Source organism: Diorhabda sublineata, chromosome 10 (assembly GCF_026230105.1).
Source record: "Diorhabda sublineata isolate icDioSubl1.1 chromosome 10, icDioSubl1.1, whole genome shotgun sequence".
NCBI classification, from domain to species: Eukaryota; Metazoa; Arthropoda; class Insecta; order Coleoptera; family Chrysomelidae; genus Diorhabda; species Diorhabda sublineata.
Window position 1 is genome coordinate 10,134,291 of NC_079483.1, and position 15,908 is coordinate 10,150,198.

Sequence of the window (15,908 nt, forward strand, 5' to 3'; positions counted from 1 at the left end):
AAGAAAATTGGTGTGCACATTTTCATGATAAAACAAAACTCTCTTCTGCAACAAATGTAGTCATGCTTTTCAAGTTATGTATTAAAACGTGTCACGTATTAGCTAGTTTTGTTTTCCCTTTTTCCCTTTTCTTGGGAGCTGGAGATGTATTTGTTTTTCTAGGGTATAACGTTGTACCCAATTTCATCTACTTTGACATATCGATGCAAACATCCCTTTCAGTACATTTAAGGATATCCACACGTTTGAATTTTCAATGCGACCGAATTTTTGATCAGCATTAAGCAGGCAGCTTTTTTATATACAATCTCTCAACAACAAGTTCGATTGAAATATTTACTTTATTAGCTAGCTCTCGTACTTTCATTAGACGATGGCTAAATATAGGGACACGGATTCTCCTACAAATTGATAGCACTACAATGTAATGATGAATCGAAACGTTTTTGTTGAAAGCTTGTTCTGTTCTACGAGAATACTGTAGATGTTTTCGCATAGCTTTGAGACATGTGGCGCGCAAATTTTTTTGTTGTTTGGACTCTAATTTGACCTCGGATCGTCTTGGTTAGCAAGCAGGACACGTTTCCGTTCATATAACCAGTATATTTAAACAGTAAGTAACTGTCTGCTTTTATGAATATTTTTCTAGATATTTTTGATTCACATAAGATGGTACTAGTCTTTCCATTATATCCTAATTTTTGGAATACGGTTTTACAATCCTTTTCCTTGGGTGATACTTTGCATACATAGATTTTATAACTTAATACCTTTATGGGTTGATTACATTCCATGATCTCACCAGAACAAAATTTTTGATGGAAAAAATGAGAAGTCAGTGTCGATATGAATCTAAATCTGATTGTAGCAAATTAGACAAAAAATTTTTGCGCTTTATGGTGCAACGAGTTGTTACGATGAAGTAGAATCATTTTTATGTCTCGTTTTTTGAAATTGGTTTGCCAATCAGGAGCGATTCCAAGGAGAGAGTCACGGGGAACATGACTTTCATCAAAAATTTCAGAGAAGCACCAAGGCTCAGTTCAGTTTGAGCAAAGTGTAGGAATTAGAGAAAGACAACTAAGCATTAGCCCAGGGAGTCATAGGATTGCCAGAGTATGCATAAGGCACCAAAGTGATACCATACAAAAAATGGAGCTTCTTTTATTATAATTTCACCCATTTGTAGACAATGTGCAATGTCATTGTTCATACAGGTTACTTTACAGCGAGCTGATTTTTATTGTTTAGAAAAAATTAGCCAAGGATTGAGTTAAATATCTAATATTCTTGGATGAAACTCTGCAGTCATGTTATGATTGTATTGTTCTAAGCAGACGGTGAACCTCGTTTCACAAGATCTAATTGTGAGTATCTCGATGCTTCCAGACACACGGATGCACCTCTTTCTAATGGGATACTCAAAAAGCAAGGTTTTTAGAAAAAGTTTTGAGATTTTGGAAATACAAATAAGACGTTAGTGTTGAATAATTTCACCACAAACTGCTAGAAATATTGAACCTATACTGTTAATTATATAATTAACAGAAATAAAGAAGGAATCACAAGAAAAAATGACAATATAGAAGTTGAGCAGATATGTCTGCTAGTTGTTTTTTTCTTATTTCGAATATGTCACTGTATTTATTTTTGAAAAACCACCTGGCGACTTAATAATCAATTTCTAATGATGAGATTTGATTAAATATCTAAAAGACATGAGGATACGAATAGCATCAGGAAGATCAGCTACAGAAGCACTCCATGAATTACTATGCATCAACATACTGATAAAAAAACGGTCGAATTAGATTATTACTTTGAAGATAAACATAATCCCTTAAATATCTCAAAAAATGATCACAATTCACTTTTTCGGATTATGAAACCATCTTTGTCTTTTTTACCATCCACTGTCTTGACGGGTTTTTGATTTCAGGAGTGTAGTAGTGGGTTAAGTTTCTTGGACACCTTTGAAAAGAAGGAAAATTTTTCAGGTCGGAAACTTTTCACACTGCAAGAATCGACAAAATTAGAGCTACAGATCATGAAAACGAATGGGTGCCCTGCAATTTCAAAGTCACGTCCAAAGAATGCTTAAACATAGTGTTAAAATTAATAATAGATAGAGACCTGAGAGTTGGTTGCTGAAAATGTCGGAAAAGAAAAGGACCTGATCAATCAACGAATTGGATAGTCAAATACGTTTAACATTCGACGGAAATAATTCATCAAACAATGAGAATATGTGGAGATGCATGCTGATCTTCCAGAAAATACATTCGAAAATGCTGAAAAATAGGAGATTAAAATTTTCATAAAACTCGATTCTAAATTTCAGATTCTTCACTATAATAACGTTGGATCCAAATAATGGTTGCAGCTAATCACCTGTCATGTCTACATATCACATTTCGCCGAACAATGTTCGTTTTGTTTCCGGAATCTATTGATAAATTTCTCGTTTCCTTCTTTCGTGGAGTCATGTTTCGACAATTAAAGGAACCACGATATATTTTGCTACAGAAATTAATTATTAACGTATCAAACGTATCAGGATTGGATTCAGTAAAAACAAAAACGGAAAAAAACTCCTAAAATTCAATTGAAAATGAACAGATAACGTCAAGTTTGGAGTTTATATCATAAGAAAAGTCTAAACAGATTGAAATACTTAAGGGAAAATATCCATTCATAGATATTAGAATAGGGAAACTTACCAATCTTATCAACGCATCATTCAGATTGAAGATGTGGAAAGTTGCAGATATCATTATGATTCCCGAACCAGGAAAGCCTCTTTATGAAGTTTCATCCTACAGGAAGATATCATTGCTGCCTATAATCTCGAAGCTTCATAAAAAAACTGCTCCTCAAGAGACTGAAACCAATAATAGATGATAAAAAACTGATTCCTCCCAATTAATTTTGTTTCAGGGAAAATCACTCGACTATAGATCAAATTCAGAGAATCGCGGACAGTGTTAAGAAATCCCTGGAAGAAAAAAACGTCCAATGTCTTCTTAAATTTAGCCCATGTCTTTGATAACATATGGCACACAGGATTATTCCACCAATTGGAAATGGTTCTGCCAAGAAAATATTTCCAAACCCTAAGTCTTAATTGACAGATGGATATTTCAGAGTGAAGCAAGTCGAATTAATTTGTAAAGTACTTTTGCTAATGACTCGGCCGTTATGGCCGTGGGAGAAACCTACGAAGAAGTTGCTGAAAAGTTACAAACATCCATTGATCAAATTAGCAACTGGAGCAAGAGATGGCGTATTAAGTTGAACTTCATCTTTATGTATAATAAATTTTCTTTCCTATCACAATGAACAATGTTAATATTTCTCATGCTAATATAGCACAATATCTGTGTATGATTCAAAAAGAAACGTGGAGAGGTTCATTAAATATAAGGATAAAGTTCCTAGTTATCCACGTAGAACAAACTGTTTATATACAAGCAAATATTGAATCCTATTTGAAGCTTTGAAATACAGCTCTGAGGTTGTGTCAGTGTGAGTAGCATAGAAACTATTCACCGATTCAAGAATAAGTTATTAAGGAACACCATCGATGCAACTTGGTATTGCCGAAACAGTGACATCAATTGGGATCTTCAGATTGAGACTGCTAATCAAATCACAACCAAATTTGCCAGTAGCCATGATTAACGGCTGCTTCATCGTCGAGGCAATCCAGCTCCTAGACAACAAAAACATGACTAAAAAACTCTTGGAGTTAGTGCAATAATTAATTAGAGAGAAATATGAGTATGGTGCAGAAAAGTATAAAACATTGATTTTAGTATTATTGTAGCCTCTACTAGTGAATAAGGCCATAGTTTTAAGTTTTCCAATATTAGTAATAGAATAATATTGGTCATTGATCTTCTGATCAGATTGTGATATCACAGAACATTTTACTGAAGGGGTGCTTATAAATAAAAAAAAAATTATTAGATATTTAAGGTGAAAGTATAATGTTCAAATATTACAAATTTGAGTTTTGATGTTTTTATAATATAATTAATTAAGAAACAAAACAGAAATGAAACATAAAACATTTCACCTTACCATAGTATGAGTATGAGTCAATAACTATCTTATTATTTCAATAAAATTATAGATAATCCAAATATTTCACTTAACTAAACACTAAACACCAAAAAACAGAAGAAGTAATATTATATATCAAGTGCCTTGTACTAATTGTGGCTCTGTCTACATGAGGCAGACATCTTAATATTTAGGAAATAGTCTAAAAGGTCATCAATATATATGTAAAAAAAAACTGCATTAACGAACCACGAAATATCAATAAAAACATATATTCAATTATAAACATTAAATATTGTAGGAACGGAATCAATTACACGAAAAAGAGAATTTGTAGAAATGGTTCATATTCTTAAGAAGATAATAGCTATAAATGATAGAAAAGATGTTGTTGACTGACGCTTGTTGACTGCTACATATTTTTGAGATTAAAAAATAAAGAAAAAGAAATTTCTATTTTGATTTTATTTCCAATTTAATATTTATGATGTAGGTGATCAATTGATTAATATAAATAAGTGAATTGTCAGGGTCAATATCATATTTTGATACAGACTGAAAGTAGTTGACACATCAAAAGTTTTTATCTATTTTTAAAAAAATATTGAGAAAAAAACTTTTTCAATAGAAGAGACTTAAAATTAAGACGATTTGAAAACATAAACATATATAAAAGGTCTAAGAAATAATCAATTTATAATCAAATTTATATCTTCTATTAGTTCAAGTGAAGTGATATTATCATATTGAAACGAAACTTTCAATGGACGAAACCGTAACAAAAATAAAGATTCATCCAATTTTGTCTACAGTTTTGTCATGAAATATAACTCGTAGATCTTCTCGCTATTTGTACTGGAATTTGTCTACCTGCACTCCAGTATCAGTAGAGTCAACACTCCAGATCAATAGAGCATATTTACTCTCATCACATTTACTTATGCTCATGCATCTGTTATTTGAGGGTAATCGAAATATTAGGAATGTTTCTGTTCTGTTTAAAATTTAATATTACGTCTCATTTCTCATTCCTTCTCAAGACATTCTGAATAAATTTTTATTTGTTATTAATACAAATTATCTTGTCTTATTCTTCAGTTTATACAAGGTTTGTTTCGAAATTATTCGACCCAACAAAGACATAAGACCCATATAGAGTTATGAATCGACATAAAACCCGACTCGGATGAGCGTTTGTTCATTATATCATCTATAAATTTGTTGGAAATCAATGAACTCAAGTCACCACCTTTTTTTTACTGCTAGAATGTTTGACTTATCGATTATATCAGGATAACTATTTTTCTTTTTAATAAATTTCTCTTATTTCTGCCATCGGCACTTCGTCAAAAGCTTTGTCCATATTAATGTATCCAAAAACTGTATCTGCATTTTGGTGAACAAGTTTTTTGATGGAAAATACATAATTTTGAACACTTCTACCATTGCAGGATTAAATTTGTGTAACATTTAGTGTATTTTCATCGGTAAAGTTATTCTTTTGTACGAGGATAGTCTCGGAATTTTATGGCCCAACCAAGCAAACATATAAATTTGGAAAAAATATATTAATTTCTCAGCGTAATCTCCTTTTAGCTCCATACACATTTCCAGCGATAAATTCGAGAATGAATAAGCTCCCCAAAATAGCCTCTTCATTGAACACCGACCATTTTTCCGACCAGTCCGAGCTGGTGCATTGTTTTGATGAAACAACATTTTCTCCTTAGCCAAATGGGGCCGTTTTTGCTTGATTTTTTCGCTCAAACGTTGCAATAAGTTCGCATCATACTCGTTGATACATCTTCCGTTTTCAAAATAGTCGATGAAAATTATCTCACTGGCATCCCAAAAAACCCACGCCTTGATATTGCCTGCAGATGCAACGGTCTTTGCCTTCTTTAGAACCGGTTCTTCCTTTTTAGTCCATTGTTTTGCTTTGAAACGCGCAAATATTCGGCTTTCGAAAACACTCGACATGTTTTTCACCTGAAGCCAAATTTATTATTATATAAATCTTATTGAATTATTCAACATACCTACAAATTTCCACAACAAGGTATATCCTTATTTAAATAAAAACCGGGACGTACCTATCATGCATCCTTCAGATCCGATTTTGATCATACAGTCAGACTAGTGTCTGAGAGGAAATTTACACTAGAATTTGTAGTGAGATTTTCGACTTCTTGTACTGTTTTTTTTTCTTATTAAATTGGTAGTAATGTCGGGTATAAAACTGGAAAAACTTATAAACTTATTGAGGAAGTATCCAGTACTGTATGACCAGAAAAACAAGCAGTACCAAAACACCTGGGGCCCAATGTTATTACCACCCTACAATATGAATAATTGTTTAAACTGCTTTTTCGAATCAAATGCTTCATGATTTTACCCACCGCAACGACGAGGAAAGTTCTGAAGAAGAGATCTCTTCTCTCAAATCTTATCAGTAGTTCACGCACATTGTAGCCTTAGTTATTTCGAAGAAAATTGTGCAAGATACATGCCATTATGGCTAAGAGAGTTGTTACAATTTATGAATATATTGCGCACAGAACCTTTCCGATTTTAAATGATTCGAGACTGGCGAGAGTGGCGAATGATCTAGCACCGATACAGACCGGAGTCAAATCGAACTTGCGTATAAGTGTGTGAATGCCTTAAGTCGTTTCCAGCAACGTTTTCACCTTCTGCAGCTAACTTTTCAACTTAAATTCAGTGCACTTGTTTCCACATTTCTTTATATATAATCAATCACAAACTCTTAGTCGCTTTCTTTTGATTGTGTGACGCAATCTATTCTATCTATCTAACTTCATGTTGTCGGACAAACCTCGACATATAAATGAAGAGTCAATATTCACGTTCTTCACTAATTGAGTTTAAGAATTAAAATGAAAAATTATTTACAAAGTTTATTTTTATATAAAACGATAACCATGTAAACATAAATTGTTTTTAATAAGGCCCATCCTGTGCTTGCGGTAAAGGAAGGGTCAGGGGAATCAGATTATCTATTAAGGATTGATGTAGGAAGCTGGAAAGAACAACAAATCACAGGATGGAGTCTCGCAAAACTTTTGTTTCGAGTTCTTTTATCACACTCGAGTGCCGAATTCTATTATTTCCGCCGTCTTGAGCGGAAAACTTTTCAAATAAATAAAATATTTTCTGATGTATGAACGGTTTATAAGCTGATGCTTCTTCGTTTTGTTTTTATATACTCAAAATATGAAGAAAAATTGTTTGTTCGTAGAGGGTGTCCGTTATATGTTGTTTCAAACTATAACACATCGATAAGTATACCAAATTTCGTTTTATTTATAAAAATAGTTTTCTCCGAGTGCTATACAATCAGTTTAACGCCTTATCAACCTCTTCACATTATTATTAAGAGTATTTTTATGTTTTAGCGATAATGTTCAAATGGAACGTTTTATCATTAAATATTAAAAATTAAATATTAAGTATGTCGTAGTGCATGAACTCTCAATTAACCAATTACATCTTAAACGTTCTAAGCAGTGTTTGAAATCATCTTCTTGATGTCGCACATGTTCTATCTAGAAAAAAACGCGACAATCATTTGGAACAAACTTACCTTTCTTTTCAAATAATGCGGAGCACATTTGCTTATTGCTAACATCTCCTGAAAAATGGTGATTGATGCTCCTAGAGGTATGGAGAGCTTGTACTCTAGTCTAGAAATGCCCAATCCAGCTCCTTGCGCTTGCTTCGAACCATCATTATTAGAGGTTGGTAATTACCACTTCGAATAAGGTATCTTTGTCCAGAATGCTGCGTATTTGGTCCAAGGTTTGTTACGGCTTTATTAACTCTAGAATCTTTATGTGACCTATCAGATCCTGGAAAGTTTGTTGCATATGTGAAAAATGAATCAATGCAACACCTTGCGCGTCATTTGAAACAAATAGTGTATCGTTATTTCTCTCCTCCGAGCGCTTCAGTTAGTTCTGCGCATCTTTTGCGCGCATGAAGCATGCGCAGTTTAGATAAAAGGTCTGGAATTACAGAGAAAATAAATACTGTAACATAAAAACGTTTTCTTCCATAAGAACTGTCCATATAGGAGAATTTCATATATGTTCATCACAGTTCTTTCCATAACCATTCGGAGCGGTCATAATGACTGCGATTACTTTTCAAATTCGATGTAGTTTTTGCTACGAATAGATCTCTGCTTCCGCTAGAGATGTTATGTTGAAAAAAACTAATCGATTTATCACTCTTTTTTGTTTTATTCTATAATCTAGAAGGCAAGATAGAAAGAGAAAAGAACTTGCAGCAACGATTGCTCAAATTCATACCATTCAGTTTGTAATGTATGAAGTGCAACGTTAAATTCTTTAGCTTCGATAGGGAAGATAAACAACCAGCAGTCTAATTACGGTAGGCCAGAAAAACAACGATTTATTTATACGATTCCCAAATAGAAAACTAGCATTCAAATTGGATGTAAACTTTTCACACAACATTCGTACTATACAAGAAAAACGGTCTTTGTTCATTATTCAGAATCTAAAGTTCTCAATAAACTAGGAATAGAGAAAATTAGCAGCTCCGGATCCCAGGATTTATGATTATAGTTGCTTTTGTATGCAGGAGTTTAGTTCCTTCTACATCTTGCTCAAGCCTGTATGTTTTCTGCTGTTAGTCTATTTATTTCAATTTTATTCAAACTTGTAGATGTAATTGAAAGGAATAAGGAAGGAAAATAGAATAAAGAAAGAATTTTGATAATGAATAATTGCATTTTATATAAGTCTAACAGAATTATTAATCGATATATAATAACCCGCTTATATAACGTACACATTGGTAGTGAGAAAACACAGAATGGAGAAACTCCACCACGTAGGAAAACAAACTTTGTTGAATCAACAGTAGGTGAAAGTGAAAAAATATTTAATTAAAAATTAATTGTTTGCCAAACTCATACAACAATCGATTATTCACATGGTTATATGCTTTTGATTGAAATTTTTTAGTGTTATATAAAATATCTGAAAGTTATTTGATTCGTTTGAAATGTCACCTATTAGTTTACCAATAAATTTTTCATTTGGATTTATATAGAACCGGCTGACATTTTATTTGTATTTGGTTAATACGAGGGTCGCTACTCAAGTTTTGAGATAGGCACGGAGGAACAAATATTTATAATTGGACTGTTTTTCGAAATATTCTACATTAGGATCAATACACTTTTGCATGCGATTGAACCAATTTTATCTCTTCCATTTCGATTGAGGTATCTGTGATTTCTTCAGGTGTAGAAAAACGTTGATCTCGCAATTTATTTCTAATCTTCAGAAATAAGAAGAAATCCTTGGGTATCAAACAAGGGTTATACGGCAGATGACCCACCAATTCGATGTTTTGACTGTTCAGAAACATTTTTGTATGAACTGATGTGTGAGAGCTCGCAATGTCGGTGTCCCATTCCAAATTTACTGTTCTACGTTTCTCTAATGGAACGGTGCCAACATATTCAGTTATTCCAAGAAAACGACCATTGGGTTCAAAGTTCTTCATACGCGAACAACTTTTATTGGATTTGGCTTGTTCTATAGATGTCTTTTGAATCATAGCGATCAAATTTTTCCAGCATTTATTCGCTCCAATCGACATGAGCTTTTTTTGAAGGATTGTCAAATTATGTGGTATCCAAAGCGAAGAAATTTTAATGTAATATTGAATGTATGCAAGTGGAACTTATGCCCAAACATGTCTCAATCTCAAGGTTTACCAAAAGATCATCTTTCTAGATCAGTTTACGCGAGGCATTGATGTTTTCTGATACCACAACCGATTTTGAACGACCACGAAATTGTGGTAGACGATACTTTCTCAGATATTATATCATTGAACTGTGTTATCTAAGAAAAGTTGTTATTTATGGACATGATAATAGTACTTCCATGAGTTCAATTAGTTCTATTAAATCTGCGTACTGTGGTATAGTTCTTGACAATAACAGAATCATTAGTATTTAACCAATGTACAGTGATGGCAATAATTCCTGGAAAATTAAGTTCCTCTAGTGAAAGATACAATTCAGTTTTGTGTCTTTAGGACTGAGTATAAATTAGAAAAAGAGACGCAATTGGAGCAACCACATCCAAATTCTCGTATCAATTGCCAGGACTTAAAACTTGAATGAGAATTGAAACCAAAAATACATTGAATATAATATCCTCAGATTAGATTTTTCTATAAAATTCACATAAATATAAATTAAAAACTTTTGCATTGAACCGTGAATGGAACATCAAACTTTCTAATATGAAAATCCGTTTCCACGCTCGGTCTATCACAGTCGATCTCAAATTATGATATCCCGAAAAACCACTCGCTTCTCTTCAAAGTGCAAATTACTTCGCGCCAAATATGATTTAATTCCTATAATTTAATTCCCCCAACAATTCTTTTTCGGTCGTAGCCCCTCTAAGAACTTGCTGACATTGCGTACTCGATGATAAAATACATTTTTGTGGGTGAAGTGGTTGAACCAGGAGCTCATTTCGTACTCTTACATCAAAATTTCGAATTGTATAATTTAATCCGTCTCGCGAGTATAGGAAAAACTTCGAATTCATTTATTATTATTGATAATCGTTATTATTGAGATTTTGAAATAAATTTCGCCACAAATCTTGGGATGTGGAATGAAGAATTGAATAAAAATAATATGAAAATTGATTAAAAGCAAACTAAGCTAATAGTTTTAGAGAAAACTAAAAAAGTCCGAATGGGGATACACTGAAATGATTTAGTGACTTTTAATACTCAGGGATAAATTGAGAAAAAAAAGCAAATACTGAGTGAAGTAAGTGTATACGACTATATAACGAATACATTTTTAGGGCAGAAGTATCTTCTTATGTTAATTTGTTTGCTGTGCTGCGAAATCTGAATAAAAACATAGAAGATCAAAAGCAAAGTACGAGCAACGAGAATGAAGTATCTTAGAAAAATCCTAGAAGTAACAAAACTCGACTTTTTTGGATGATGTCGAATATGGCTATTCCATAGATTGTTTTTTCGAATCTGTTTCAACGAAAGCCACCCATGTTTTATCGCCTTTCACTATCTAGTGATAGAGATAAGAATCATCATCAACAGAGGAAAGTCTACGTTACAATTTTGTACAAAACAATTCAAAGAACTTGAAGGAATATTAAGGTGATAAAGTATCTGTAATCTTAGTTGTTTTAGTTGAATTTTCCTTTCAAATATATAGTTACCCGCTTTCGAAACAGTTAATTACTCTTTTCTTCATACACTGTATATGTTCCATCATTAGTATTGGTCACTTATAGGCATTTAGCAAATTAAAAACAAAGAATTGATCGTACTTTGCGATTGGCGAGCCTGATAACATACGAGTATTGCATTTTGTGATTGGTAAGGCTCTAGATTGCTGACAGTATTTCTTACAAATATTAGTAGCCTTATGTACCGACAAAAAAACTGTATTGGCATTTATACGAATCGTAATCGTATCTCCTCTAATTAGGACTTAGCCCAACCAATATAAATGCTGACCCAAATTATACTTTAGTTGAGACTGCTCTTTCGTTATCAACAGTAAAAGATTGAGTGCTGAGTTTGAACGAGGCTGTGTCAACTGCCTAGACCAGCATCACAGTGGTCGACCAAATGAGGTGACAACTCCAGAAAGCGGTACTAGATGATCGTCGACTGAAAGTGCGTGAGTTAGAAGACATAGTACACATTTAAAAATGTGTGGTACATTGCATAATAACTCAAAGCTGTGTGCTGAAAATTTTTGTGCTGTTTCATAACCATGGATGAAACCTGTGTTTATTACTTCACCTCCTAAGCAAAAGAGCAATCGAAACAGTGGAGCGAAGAGGGAAAACGGCTCCAAAGAAGACAAAGACCATTCCATCTGTAGGTAAGTTCGTAGTATCGGTTTTTTGAGAGGCGCATGAAATAATTTCCATTAACTATCTCAACACATCCGTTGTGTAGTGGCCAAATTCATTGAATTAAAGTTTGAATCGCCACCACATTCACCCTATTCGCCATAGTTAATCCCCTCGGATTATTTTCTATTCCTATATTTGAAAGAAGGGCGCCATGCATTAATGATCTTTCAATATAATAGATACCCGTCAAAATATTTGAGCTCAAATAGCAAAATATTTTGCAAACTGGTTATTGAAATAATTATCTGTCGTTCATATATTGTAACCAGACGATTATGGACTACTGCGAATGAGTGAAGTGAAGCTACAAGTGCTTATTCAATTGGAATATGGGTAAAACGTTTCGTATAGACCGGTTCAACGCTTAAAGCTAAAGCAAAAGATCGTTCTAGATCATCTAGGAACGAAGACAATATTAAGAGTGTCCAGAAACCTGTACGAGAAGATCTGGTTTGTCTTACAGTTATCGCAACAAAGTTTACAATGAATTTCAAACTTTGATTCTTAATTGCATCCATACAATTCCAAATAACACTAGAATTTAAAAAAAAATAACTACAGAGATAAGCTCGCATTTGTTGATTATATGCTTGATTGATTTTCTAAATCTCATGATATTTTTTTTTCTAATGAATCATTTGAATATCAAAGAGTTCTTAAATCGTAAGAATGCTTGTAACTGGAACTAATGCACTTAAAACTATTGTATGACAATAAATTGACAGAATGGATAGAGGAACAGTTGAGATGTTTCTTACAAAAGCGACCATAGTCCTAAAATTCGGATCTGTTTAACCGGGAAAGTCAGATTTTACAAAAAGAACCATAATAAGAATTTACAGCCGACAAAAGATCAAGTAGTTCTACAAAAACAGCCATAGTCCAACCGAATTCCTGCAAAAAGCACCATTGTCCCGGTATGTTTGATTAGTGAGCATGGCGAGTGTTAACGATATTTGTGGTGAAAAAGAAAAAAAAAATGTATAAAGTTATAAAGGAAAAAAACTACGTGGTGTGGCATATATAAATCACGTGGGAAAACAAGTTCCGGCTAGAGCTACTGGCGCTTATTGAAGTATTCATATTATTATTGAGTAGATATTTTGTTTGAGGTGTTCGTTTAAAGTGCTTTCAAAATATGAACAAGAATAATCGACAGATTACTCTGTTTAATAGCATGGCGTCAAAGGATGAACAAGATTCTTATTTAGTTGGCTTGATTGATCCAGAAAAGTTAGTGATACAGGTGATGATGAAGGAAATGTCAGAATAAAATCGTTTAATAACAGTGCAGTGTTTTCTTATAAGATAAGAGTGGAAGGCAAATAATATCCAGTATGCTTTAAGGCGTTTTTAAGTATATTTAAAGGGAGAGTATAAAAACTACAAAATAATGTTTTGCTACAAAGTAAATCACCACACGATAGAAAAGGAAGGAATAACTACGGGTATAAGAGAATTCTGGAGCCTGTAGCGGGATAAAAACCCATATCCAGTCATTTAAAGCTCGGCAATCACATTATTCGAAACAAAAAAATCAAAACAGATTATAATACCTTCCAGAAACACTTTCTGTCAAAGCAATGTATAAGACGTTTTTAGGGAAGTTTCATATTAATGTATCCTACAAAGAATATTGTTTAGTTTTCACAATATCATTTAATATCAAGTTTGGACTGCCGAGATCTGACACGTATACCATTTGTGATAAATTTATATCGAATTTTTGCACTTACTTAGAAGAACGTGTTAGTATCTAAACAGAGAAAAATTTTCAAAACGCAATGAAAACTTAGAGCAAAGGAAAATTTGCAATTGCCCCATATTGAAACTGGTGATGTTTTTTTTGCCAGCCAGCTCTAGTACTATGTTTTTGGAGTGCATGATTTGGTAACCAATGACTTAACTATGTTCGTGTACGATAAAACTGTTGGCAAGAAAGGCCAGAATGATGTTACTTCTTTGTTGTTGCATTATTTCAACAGGGCAGATATAAGTAACAAAGTGTTGTTTAGTGATGGCCTTAGTTCACATTTTGGAAATTTTCAAAACCATTAAATATTATTTTCCTATTCGAGGACATTCCCGACAGCCCATCAATCAAGATTTTAGTTAAATTGAGACAAAAAAAAAGGAAAAACACTGCAAAAGTATAGTCTGGCTCCTTTTAAGATTTTGAAAGCAGAAAAAAAAGATTTTTTATATGGCTGAAGCTCTAAAGCCATTTTTCACGCCAAATCAAAATAAAATCAGTAATAGTGATAAAATAACTGCTGAAGTAGACTATATATAGACTATGCAATCTAACACAGGTGCCAGAGAAACAATAAATCTGCGACACTGGAAGAAGCTTGGTACCGAACTAACATTAAGGCCCCTGTATCAAGATGAGATTCAAATTAAATCCCAGAAGCTAGGTTTTCTACGAAATCTTGCTAAGTGCTTGAAAGTTCCCGAAAATGTCTACTATTATCTCAATCTGCAATCAAACCTTGCTCAGCCTAGCACCAGTACTAGTACTGGACCTGAAGGTGAAATAGACAACGAAGACAATAGCAGTGGCGTAGAAGATCAAACAATGATGCCGATTTTCTTTGTGGTTATTACAACTTAACATTGTTTAAAAATAGTCAGTTCTATAGAAATTCTAGTAAAAATAACCATTCTCCATAAAAAAAGGAAGATCTACGTTATTATTTGTAATATTACCAAGATTTTGATTAATTTTTTTCGGTCGCCATTCGCTAATTATAAAATAAAATATGTCTTACATAAGAAAAAATCAAATTAAGCAAAACGTTGGGCGACATAAAGTTTTTCCACTTTCCCAAAAAAGTCGAAACTGAACCATGGTGGTTTTTGTGAGAAACGCCTCAATCGGTCCTGTTCTCATTGAAAATGTGCGGAGGTGAAATAACAGAGAATTCTAGGACTTAGTCTCAACAAAACAGAGCTACCAGTCCAAAGGTTCCATTGAATCAGATATTCCGAAGCAGATTGATTTCGAAAAGAGGTGATATTCCATGACGTCTTCGTAGTCCACTATTGATTCATTTGCGAGGATACCTCAGATACCAAGTCCACAGTTATAATTTGAGTAACATAGATTAGTTCAAGTAGCATATTCGAGGTCAAATCGCAATAAGCACATTGAAGCATTATTGACCGTCGTAGAGAGGGTTTATTTTTAAAAAATGAACTTGAGTTATTACTTCACAATTCCTCAGTTTTATTTTGTTGTATTGTACCTTTTGAAATTCGTCAATAGATCACAAAATATGGTTTTTAATTATCCGAGTAGTTTCATAATTTCATTTATAGATTATCGTCAGATTATTCGTTTTTTGATCATATGTGGCTATTATCCTTTTTGTTGTTATGAAGATTTTCATTTGAGTGCTTCGCACAAAATTAGAGGGCGAAATTGATGATATACTACGTAACCAGTTCGAATTCTCGTAATTTCCTTTCCTCGTTTATTATTTCTACAAAGGATTCGAAACTGGTCACACCCTCAAAGGTATACTTCCGGCGTTGCGTTTTCATTCCAACTTCATACGCAGTTTGTGATTCTGATCTCCAACTTTGACTTGAATATAATTTAATGGAAATATGTCGTTATATATAATTTTTCTAAGTATTTAGCTTCAATTTCGTGATAATATCTTTACAGAAACCAGAAACAAATTAGCTATTTTATAATTAAAAACAAACTTCTCGACCCTTCCCTAATAATCAAATTGAGATCCCTTTTCTGAAACGGTACAAAAGGAAAATATAGTACGTGAAAGGCTACTCGGAAAATATAATAGAATCAAATTAGTTCGTTCATTACTGAAACAAAGGAGAGGCAAAAATATAATA